Here is a 10,990-nt window from a genome sequence, read left to right on the forward strand (position 1 = left end):
ACTGCTTTTTTGATGTGCACAAGTGACACAATGATGTGAAGATTGAACAGGTAGTTTTGAGAATTTCAATTCTGATCTGAGAAATGTACCAAAGCGACTGAGAAAAACTGTAAGTTAATCTTTTTCAGAATAAGAGCACAAGAGCCATGGGGTCAATGTTGCATATGTTGCATTTATTTTGAAGGACACTCCCGCCCCTGGCGTTGTTGTATGCTTGACCTCCAGCCGACAGAGATGTTACAGATGAGCTCTAGATGTAATGTTCATTTTGCCATCCTTATATAAAACAAGCCAAGACATTGTTGATTTTTTCTTTTCTAGATGAAGTTACCAAATATTTTTGGTGATGAGGTGAAACTTGTTTTTTTGTTTTGTTTGTTTTTTTGACATGTTTTGTGACACCGTTTTGTTGTGTTTTTTAGCTGAGCTAGGCTAAAGTGTGCTAGTTAGCTGGCTAGGCGGCTGTTACGAGTGACCCGCGAACGGGACAGTGCCTGGAGGGGAGGTTGCAGAGGTGCAGTGCAAGGACGGCATGCACAGTGTCGGCGGCTGCAGAGGAGCAGCTCGAGGAGGAGAGAGAAGCACCTGTGGCTGTAGAGGAGCTGCGTGGGGACGGGGAGCCTCACGCTAGGATGGCTACATACGGGACTATCTGTGAATTTGTGGAGGGAAACAAGGACTGGACGGAGTATGAAGAAATGTTGGGACACTTTTTCTCTGCTAATGAGATTACTGAGGATGCTAAAAAGCGCTCTATTCTGGAGCAAAGACTTATAAGCTGATAAGGAACTTGGCCACACCGCGGAAACCGGGGGATATCCCATATGATGAACTGGTCAAGCTCGTAGCGAACCACCATAATCCAAAACCTTCTGTGATAGTCCAACGATTCAAGTTTCACAGCCATTTCAGGAAGCAAGTTCAATCTGTAGCCAACTTAGTAGCTGAGTTACGGCAGCTGTCAGAGCATTGTGATTTCGGGACAGTGTTAGATGATATGCTCCGTGACAGACTGGTGTGTGGGATTAATAATGATGCTATACAGCGCCGCTTGCTGGGGGAAACCCCACCACTGACTTTCAAGAAAGCCCTGGAGATTTCCCAAGGTATGGAGATGGCTGCTAATAATGCCAAAGATATTAAGAAAGGAAATGGAGGAGCACAGACAGCAGCAGTGCACCAAGTCAAGAGAAAGACTGTTAAGCATGCCAAACAGGTGGAGTGTTTTCGGTGTGAGGGGGCACACTATGCAAATTATTGCATATTTAAAGATGCTGTCTGCCATGCTTGTAGTAAAAAGGGGCACTTAGCTAAAACGTGCAGAAGTTCAAAGGGGAAAGGGAAGCTTGGGCTAGGAAAAAAGCTAAAGGCAGCGGGCCCAGTTTTTTGGGCCGCGATTGACTTTGCAAAATTCGATTGAACTGGCATGACAAAGTATGTGCGCACAACAGAGGACATTCTGAAGCAGTACATTGATGTGTTCAGGGATGAACTGGGCACACTGAAGGATGTGATAGTAAAGCTCCATGTCGACCCTGAGGCCATGCCTCGGTTTTTTCAAGCCCAGATCAGTGCCCTATGCCATGAAAGGCAAAGTTGAGGAAGAGCTAGAGCGGTTGCAGAAGCTGGGCATCATCGAGCCCGTCCAGTGTTCAAGGTGGGTGGTGCCCATTGTTCCAGTTTTGAAAGAGGACAAAACTGCACAGATATGCGGGGACTATAAGCTCACGGTGAATCAGTTCTCGAAGCTGGAGGAATATCCGTTGCCACGCATAGATGACCTGTTTGCGACCCTGGCTGGAGGTAAGCTATTCACAAAGCTTGACATGAGCCAGGCGTACCAACAGCTGCTACTTGATAAGGATTCAAAAGAGTATGTTGCAATACACACGAGGGATTATTCAAGTACAATCGCCTGGTGTTTGGAGTTGCGTCCAGTCCCGCCATTTTCCAGTGAACAATGGACACTCTGCTGCAGGGGATTTCACATGTAGCAGTCTACCTGGACGATATTTTGATCACAGGAGCCACGGAAGCAGAGCAACTGGCTAACTTGGAACAGGTGCTGAAGAGGTTCTCAGACGCAGGGCTACGATTAAAGCGCAGCAAATGTGTGTTCCTAGCACCAAGTGTGACCTACCTGGGACACAAGATCACAGCAGAGGGGCTCTGTCCAGTGGAAGATAAAGTGAGAGCTATTAAGGAGGCCCCGAGCCCCAAGTGTGTCACTGAACTTAGATCATTTTTGGGCATGGTGAATTATTATGGCAAAATCTTGCCCGACCTCTCAAAGGTTTTGGCCCCACTGTACAAGCTGGTGGTGTGAGAAGCAGGAGGGAGCTTTTAAGGAAGTGAAAGAGCTCCTCCATTCAGCGACGCTCCTAGTTCACTATGACCCAGATAAGGAGATAACCTTTTCATGTGACGCTTCACCATATGGCGTTAGGGCAGTCCTTTCACATTAGGGAAGATGGGTTAGAGAAGCTGGTCAGCTTTGTTTCACAGCTGGACAAAGAGGGCCTAGCCATCGTTTTTGCTGTCAAGCGCTTTCATCAGTATCTCTATGGCCGTGCATTTAAAATCTATATGGACCATAAACCACTGATGAGCCTGTTCAGTAAAACCAAGTGCATCCTGCCGCTAGCCTCAGCTAGGATACAGTGCTGGGCACTCACACTGTCAGCCTCCCAGTACACTATAGTGTACAGAGCAGGTAAGGATAATGCAAACGCTGATGAGCTGAGTTGGCTACCATTACCTGAAACACCTACTGTTACATATGTACCTCCAGAGACTGTTTTCTCATTGGAGAGGCTGGCAGAGACACCTGTAAAAGCATCCTGCATAAAGCAGTGGACAGAGAGGGACCCAGTCCTGTCCCAAGTCAAAACCTTCCTTTTACAGGGCTGGCCAAGTGTGGTGGAAGGAGAGGGGTTGAGGCCTTATGCTAAATGCAAACAGAACTGAGTCTGCAGCATGGCTGCATCTTCTGGGGTGCGAGGGTCATCGTGCCTCCCCCAGGCCATGCACGGATCATGGAAAAATTACACGAGACTCATCCAGGTGTATCTCGGATGAAAAGCCTTGCAAGATCCTATGTCTGGTGGCCGAGACTGGATCAAGATCTGGATAACAAGGTGAAATCATGCACACAGTGTCAAACCTGTCAGAACATGCCTCAACTTGCTCCCTTGCACCCATGGGAGTGGCCAGACCGTCCCTGGTCTAGGCTGCATGAGAACTTTGTTGGTCCTGTTATGGGGCAAATGTTTCTTGTAATGGTGGATGCACACTCTAAATGGATAGAGGCCCACAGCATGAGCAACATCATAGCCCCCACAACTATTGACAAACTCAGGCAAGTGTTTGCAGTCCACGGATTGCCTGACAAACTGGTCACTGATAATGGCCCGACATTCACCAGCGAGCTGTTCAGTGAGTTCATGCAGCAGAATGGCATTCATCACATACGGACAGCCCCTTTCCACCCAGCCTCAAATGGGTTAGCAGAGCGGGCTGTTCAGACAGTGAAGGAGGGCCTGAAGCGGATGACAGGAGATTCGCTCAGCACTCAGCTTTCACGTTTCCTGTTTAAATACCACCTCACGCCACAAACTACAACTGGACGCACTCCAGCAGAGATGCTGATGGGGCGTAGGCCTAAATCGAGACTGGACCTGCTGCGTCCAGACATGAAGGCAAAAGTGGAGGGAAAGCAGGAAAAACAGAAAGAAAGACATGATCAACATGCACGTGAGAGACACTTAAAACCAGATGACTGTGTCTATGTGAGGAACTTCAGCAGCAATAACAAACAGCAGTGGCTACCTGGGATTATTCCCAAGCGTAGGGGGCCAGTCTTCTATGTTGTTAAGCTGACTGATGGACATGTGCGCCTGCGGCATGATACAGGTTTGGAGACCGACAGTGCCGCTGAGTTTTCAGTGGTGAGACCAACAACTGTGGAGGTGGGTCCACAAGAGACAGAGAGACAGGCAGAGGCTTCTGGGTCTTCCAGAGAGGATGAACACTCTCACACTGACACCCAGACCCCTCTCAGTTTCCCTACACCAGATCCACCCAAAACACCAGCAGTAAGTGCTTGGTCACCGGGGTTAGTGCGAAGGTCACAGCGCACTCGCAAACCTCCAGACAGACTGAATGTTTGAACAATTTAGGTGGGACTGAATGTTAAAGCTGTCATGTTTTCCAGGTGTTTGTGTTTACAGTTGTTGAGACAATACTTTAAGTTTGAAGTGTATGCAAGCTAAAAACACCACTGTTGGTTTCTCCTAGTTAATTTACATTTTGGGGGAATGTTGGAATTTAAAGGGGCAGAAGTGTTGTAATGTGAACATTATTAAGTTAATCTTTTTCAGAATAAGAGCACAAGAGCCATGCGCCCACCAGGGGTCGATGTTGCATATGTTGCATTTATTTTGAAGGACACTCCCACCCCTGGCGTTGTTGTATGCTTGACCTACAGCCGACGGAGATGTTACAGATGAGCTCTAGATGTAATGTTCATTTTGACATCCTTATATAAAAAGTGCAACTACGGCCAAGACATTGTCGAGTGGTTCTTTTCCAGCTGAAGTTACCACATTTCAACTTTCTGTCTGTCTTTCCAACTATCTATCTGACTGATTGTCTGTCTGTCTAACCACCTGTCTTTCCATCTATTTGTCTGTCTTTCCAACGATCTGTCTGTCTCTTTCCAACTTTCTAATGTTGGCCGTCTTTCAGAACTATTTGTCTGTCTTGTCCAACGATCTGGTCTGCGTCTCTTTTCCAACTTTCATTTGTCTATTTGGCCGTTTTTCCAACTGAGTCGGTCTGGGGTCTTTCCAAATATCTGTCTTTCTTTCCATCTATCTGTCTGTCTCTCCAACTATCTATCTGTATGTCTTTCTAACTATCTATCTGTCTTTCCAACTATCTCTCTGTCTTTCCAACTATCTCTCTGTTTGTCTTTCCAACTATCTATTTATCTTTCCAACTATCTGTCTTTCCATGTCTTTGTTTGTCTGTCATTCCAAATATCTCTCTCTGTCTGTCTTTCCAACTATCTATCCTTCTGTTTTTCAACTATCTGCCTGTCTTTCCAGCTATCTATTTGTCTATCTATCTTTCCAACTATCTGTCTCCCTTTCTTTCCAGCTATGTATCCATCTCCCTCTCTTTCCAGCTATCTCTGTCTTTCCAACTGTCTGTCTGTCTTTCCAACTATCTATCTCTCTGTCTGTCTTTCCAATTATCTTTCCAATTATGGACCTGTAAATGGTAAATGGACCTATAGTAATAGCGCCTTTCATAGTCTTCCGACCAATCAAAGCGCTTTTACACTAACGTGCCACATTCACCCTTTCACACAGCCATTCACCAGCGATGCAAAGTCCATCGAACAGAAACTAACTCATTCATACACATTCATGCAAATTTGGGGTTCAGTATGTTGCTCAAGGATATTCGACACGTGGCAGAGGAGCCGGGGATAGTAAGTTTAGTTTTTTATTTTAGTCAAGTTGAATTTTCTGCTCATATTTTTGCACTTCATGTCCTACTTGAAAAAATGCCATAGTGTATATATTTCATTTATAGGTTTTATATCTTCCTCATTATTATAATATTCAGTAATATCTTTATTTGTGATATTCTTTGTCTGTTTTGCACTATTCTTTTGCCTATTGCTGCTGTGTCAACCATGAATTTCTCTAATTGGGATAAATAAAAGGAATATCTTATTTATCTACCTTATATATAGATACTTGCAGTGACGGCTGGTGACGATTTTGGATGGGTGCTAAACAAAAGCAGTATACTTGCATGACGTTCCAGTAGCCCATCACATTAAGGTACAGCAAACAACATTGTATACTTTGTTATAGCAAGTGCTCACGGCTAACACTGTGGAACACATACATCAATGTGGCCTGATGCCGAAAATCAATCTCTTCTTCTCCCTCCTCCTAACACATCAGCACATGCCAATTGCGCTACAACAAACATGACAGAAAAGTACCAGCAACAATTTGCAACACCATGTACCAAAAATAAACAAAAACAAACAAACAAACCAAAGCAAAATAACTGTATTTGTAGACGAGCAGAGTTGTTTACGAGCCCCTTGGCATACCTTATTTAAAAAGCAGCTCTCATCGACGGCCTTTCTGGATGCCAAACAGGTATTCCTTCATGTCATTAAAGCCTGCTGATTTTTTTAAAAAGTAATTTTGCTGCAACAAATGTCCGCATCTGGATGTGGCTGGTTGTCATCTGTGGGTCAGCAGTTCAGATATGGAGCACGAAAAATATCCAGGGCCTGTCTCGTTTTGAGAGAATCTGTGGTCTTAGACTGTACTTGGCAACCTGTGTGTTTGGACAAGGAGATTGGCTTATTACTCTCTAAATAGAAGAACTGGTCGCCGCTGGAGTGAAGTGGGAAGAATTCATCGGACCCCCACCAGGGCAAGCTTGTTCCCAGAGAAAAGAAAGAAAGAATTAATTGGAAAGTAAATAATCTAACTTTGTTCATGTTCATGCTAACCGCGCCATCTAAGTTTGCTCACTTCCTTTTCAGTTCTAGTATGAACTAGCCTCACTGTACTGTAGCTAACTGCGCTGTGAATTGTGGTTGAAGGGCTTGAATAAAATTCAGCCCAAATGAGGGGGCGTGTCCACAACACCTGTCAATCAAAAGTGAATGGGAAGCTACGCTACTGTGCTTGGGCTGTAAAAATTAAAGCCCATTAACAGGAATAAACCCAAAGATATATCATATATCCTGGGTTTTTTCCTGTCACTGTTTGGTGCTGTTGCTGCTCTAGGTCCTACCAATATTAAAAGCAATATGTTCCTAAGGTTTTTAATAATAGTTTCCTCTTTACTGTAAAAGATAGGGGTGGGCTTAGCCCTGTTTAGTCCATATCATATACCAGCCGTTCCACTGGCTCTTCTCCCAACAGCGCCAGAGGTCTTTCCCTCTCCTTCTTGGCGATTCAGTGGGTGTGGCGTGTGGGCCACATTTGACTCCTGGATATTGGATTATAAAATATGTAAAGAGTTTATTTGACCTTTTCTCTTACTCTTTCAGTCAGATCCTTGATTAGGGTGGTTCCTATAGTTTATAAGTAAATTGTTTGTTTGAGCTTGAAAATATTAACCTATTTTGTTTTACTTAGCTTTACTTAGCACCAAAATGTCCCTTATTGCCAAACAATGCATTCTGCCCCTCAACACACAGGAATGACTTATCAAATTGTTATAAGAATCAAATGGCTGCGGCTCAGAAGGCCAGAGCGGTCGTCCCCTATCAGAAAGTTGGTGGTTTGATCCCCCGGCTCTTCTGCTCCACAATGTCGAAGTAATCCTTGTGCAAGATACTTTAAGCCCCAAATGCTGTGGAATGTGTATGAATGTGTTACGTTTCTGTTGAATGGGCTTCTGTCAGCGCTGTGTGAATGTGTGTGAAAGGGTGAATGTGGCAATAAAGCGCGTAGTGTAAAAGTGCTTTGAGTGGTCGGAAGACTAGAAAAGGCGGCTATACAAGTACAGGTCCATTAAGACCTTATTTAGTATATAAGCTTCCACACACCCAGGGCACAGGAAAATAATGACAAAAAATGCAAAAATACTCATCTTGCGAATATGTCTTAAAATACTATTCATACCGGACGCAAAAAGAACATTAATAAAGAAGACCATACATTTTACAGTTATAAATATTGAGAGGTTCAGTCATGTACATCTTTTAAAATTTAAGCACGCAAATTGTATCAAGCAAAATCTAATAGGCTAATTTAAACATTGATGACTGAACACTAAAAACTACTGACAAGATCAGTTTTTCCTCCACTTGGTGAACTTGACAAAATCATATATCATTTTACACAATGTTTTGCTTTAAGAATCATTACGTCTGTCTGGCAGTTTTCTGCTTTAGCTGCGCACACTCCCTGCAAGGTATATGCAGGTACAAAAATACAGCCTACAAGTTTGGGACTCGCTTGGGCAAAATCCTCTGTGCGTGCCGTACAAGCAAGCAACAAAAACATTGTCACAGTTCTGATACTTACCAACTGACATTGAATCCTAGAGCAGGTGCTCATCCAAACTAGACTACATTTCAGTCACCATGCAGAGTCTCTCTACAGTAGTTGGCAATCACAGGAGTCGTCCTGCAGTATCTTTCAATGTAAAATGAGCCTTAATGATTTCTAACCAGGGATAAAATAAGGCATAGATCATAGGGTTTAGACAGGAGAAATAGACAAAAAAAATTAACAAGGCAGCAGATGAAGCATTGACAAGTTACTTGGGCTGTTAGCACAACACAAAATATGGCAGGTACATATTAGTAAACACAACTACAAAACACCAAGAGTCCCCTGGCCTGCCTTCATTTCCAGATTTCTTAGCCAGTTACTTTCACTGATTTTTGGAAGTGTGACAGCTGCATCATGTGACGCATGGCACGAGCCTGAGACACAGCCACCACAATAACTCTCCAACATAATACAAAACAACAATAACAGTAATGGTAACATGAACGGAAAAAATAAGACTGCAAATTCTAGCAATGCAGTTAATGAAAGATACACACTATCCCTTGCAGGAGTTATACCCTTGCCTGGTTTGTTTCAGGTTATCCTTTAGTATCATACTGTGAAAGATTACAGAACACATCCAACACAGACCAAATACAGACTTGGACTCTTTTTTGTGTTGACTTTTGGTGGAGTAATGCAGAGGATGACAAATAGCCACATAGCCGGTCAATAGATACTAAGCAAACATGGTTCCTATTGAGCAGCGGCAACAATGATGCTAGATATTGATACACAACACACATGAGGTCACCAAAGAACAGCAGCCGTCTGTGATCATGAAATTTGAAAGAAAAGAGGAGGCCCACGAAGAATCTGAGACCAGCCAGAGAGAAGGAGGAGGAGGTTCGGGGGAGTGTGCAGCTGCCTGGAGAGGAAGACCAGCAATGATATTTATTAATTATTTATAGTGTCAATCATAACTTCCGATAAAAAACAGTAAGAGCAAAGACCTTAGTAGACCTAGACACTCACTACAACAACATTACTTGTGAAAATTCTCACAATTCAGGCAGTACTTTTTATTACTATCATTATAGTACAACTATCTATTCATAAATAAATTATTTATCCCTACTTGAAGTGGGAGATAGAGACTGATGACGCAGCAGTTAAGAATGAAAGTGAGCAGAGAGGATGGAAGGACAGCAAGAATGTTAAATCAGCATGGCCCTCCAAAATGATGCCGATGTCTTCCTGCAGGAGGTGGTTGAGGAGTTGTGGAAAGCAGAGTTCACTTCCCTCCAAGGTCTCCATCAGCCCCCAAGAGGAGAATCTGCTGGTCTGGCAGCTTTTATGACCAACCCTTTTAGTGCCTATACAACTAATTTATCTCTATCCTCCCCTGCCCACACTTCTTCTCCTCACCCTCCTGCTGCGTTCCTTCTGGCCATCAGAGATTTGACTGTACTATTCTTCTGTGCTTATCCTCATAACTTTGTTTAATGTTTATTATGTCCACATTTGGTTAACAGCCAGATGCTCAAGTTGAAGTTTAGGTTAAGTAAAGCTGTACATTTTAACTCCCTTTAAGGGAGTAAAAATCCCTTATCGTTACTTTTGCAACCAAAATTATAAATTAGGGCCTGAGCACTTGACCCCGTGCGAATTGTATTTGAAAGGAATTCCTTTTTCTTTTCCACTTATTATATCCCCCCAAAATGATCAACGATTTTTGGAGGTCGCAACAGCTCGAAAACTCGCGCAGGAAGACTAGGAGGACTTTGTTTCAAATACACACCGTGCAAATTCGCCAGAAATGACCGCTAAATCAGTTTATGGGCCCCTGAGGGGGCCATTTTGCCATTCTAATCCGAAATTTTTCGCCTTGACTGACATGTGCGCTGCATTTCCCATGGAGTCTTTCGTATCATATTGCGACCTCCAAAAATGTGGATACGTTTTGGGAGGAAAATAAGAAAAAGAAAAAGAATTCCCTTCAAATAACAATTCGCACAAGTCAAAATAATGAAATAAGGCCAAGGACTGATTCCCCCTGTGGGACACCCGAATGACAAGAGAGGAAGAGAGGAAATGTAGCGGGTAACTGCAGTGGGGTTCCCTAGTGGGTAATAGGGTACTATGAGCTCTTTAAGATATGAAGGGGCCCTGACCATGAAGAGTTTTGCTTAGGTGAGAGGAGGGAATTTTAAATTAAATATTCTAAGTTTTACAGAGGAAAAAGGGGGGGGCCCCAATGCAGAGAAGCTAGTACAGGAGAGATGGGTTGATCTCTTTCCTAGTTCTGTCAGGGTAATCGTTGCTGCACGCGTTTTGAATTAATTGGAGCGTCCTTTAATGGACTTATTTAGGGCACCTGATAATAAAGGTTGCAGTAATCCAGCCTAGAGGTAACAAAAATGCATGGATTAGTTTTTCTAATCAAAGATACTCCAAGATTCCTGAAGGAAGCACTCCAAGTCCAGCAAAACAAGAGCAGTAAGAATTACACCGTGGAATGTCAGATTCACAAGTGGGTGGCGAATTGTATTGGACACCAATTTGACCAGGTCCTTGAAGCGTAATTGGCTAAATTTTAGCTAACTGCATGTGGCGGGTAGAGGCTCTGATAAGGGTAAAACAATGTACCTTAGAGTAAATAGGGGGGGGTAATTGATCCTTTGTTTTTATTTTCTAAACAAAATAAACTTTAAGGATCTCTCACAGTTCTACAGTCCAATGGCACAGACCAAAGCTGGGGCAGGGTTTACTAGAAAGTTTGATTGTTGTTTTTTTAGAGGCAACTAGATTGGAGAAATAGGAGGACTCTCACTCTTTACGCAGTGCGAAATGAATTAAAGTTCAATTATTTCCTCATATGAGTCGATGAACCCTGTAGTTACGACGTTTTCCATTTCTGTTAGGCCCTTCCTGCATTTTATATC

At 43.4% G+C, this 10,990-nt stretch overlaps 1 pseudogene; it reads right to left on the reverse strand.

The window, feature by feature from the left end:
- LOC118338648 overlaps window positions 1-9,362 on the reverse strand; it is a 21,168-nt pseudogene extending 11,806 nt beyond the window's left edge.
- Between the last annotated feature and the right edge of the window lie 1,628 nt (window positions 9,363-10,990).

Source organism: Morone saxatilis, unplaced genomic scaffold, assembly GCF_004916995.1.
Source record: "Morone saxatilis isolate NCDOM2014 unplaced genomic scaffold, NCSU_SB_2.0 Contig5, whole genome shotgun sequence".
Classification (NCBI taxonomy): Eukaryota; Metazoa; Chordata; class Actinopteri; family Moronidae; genus Morone; species Morone saxatilis.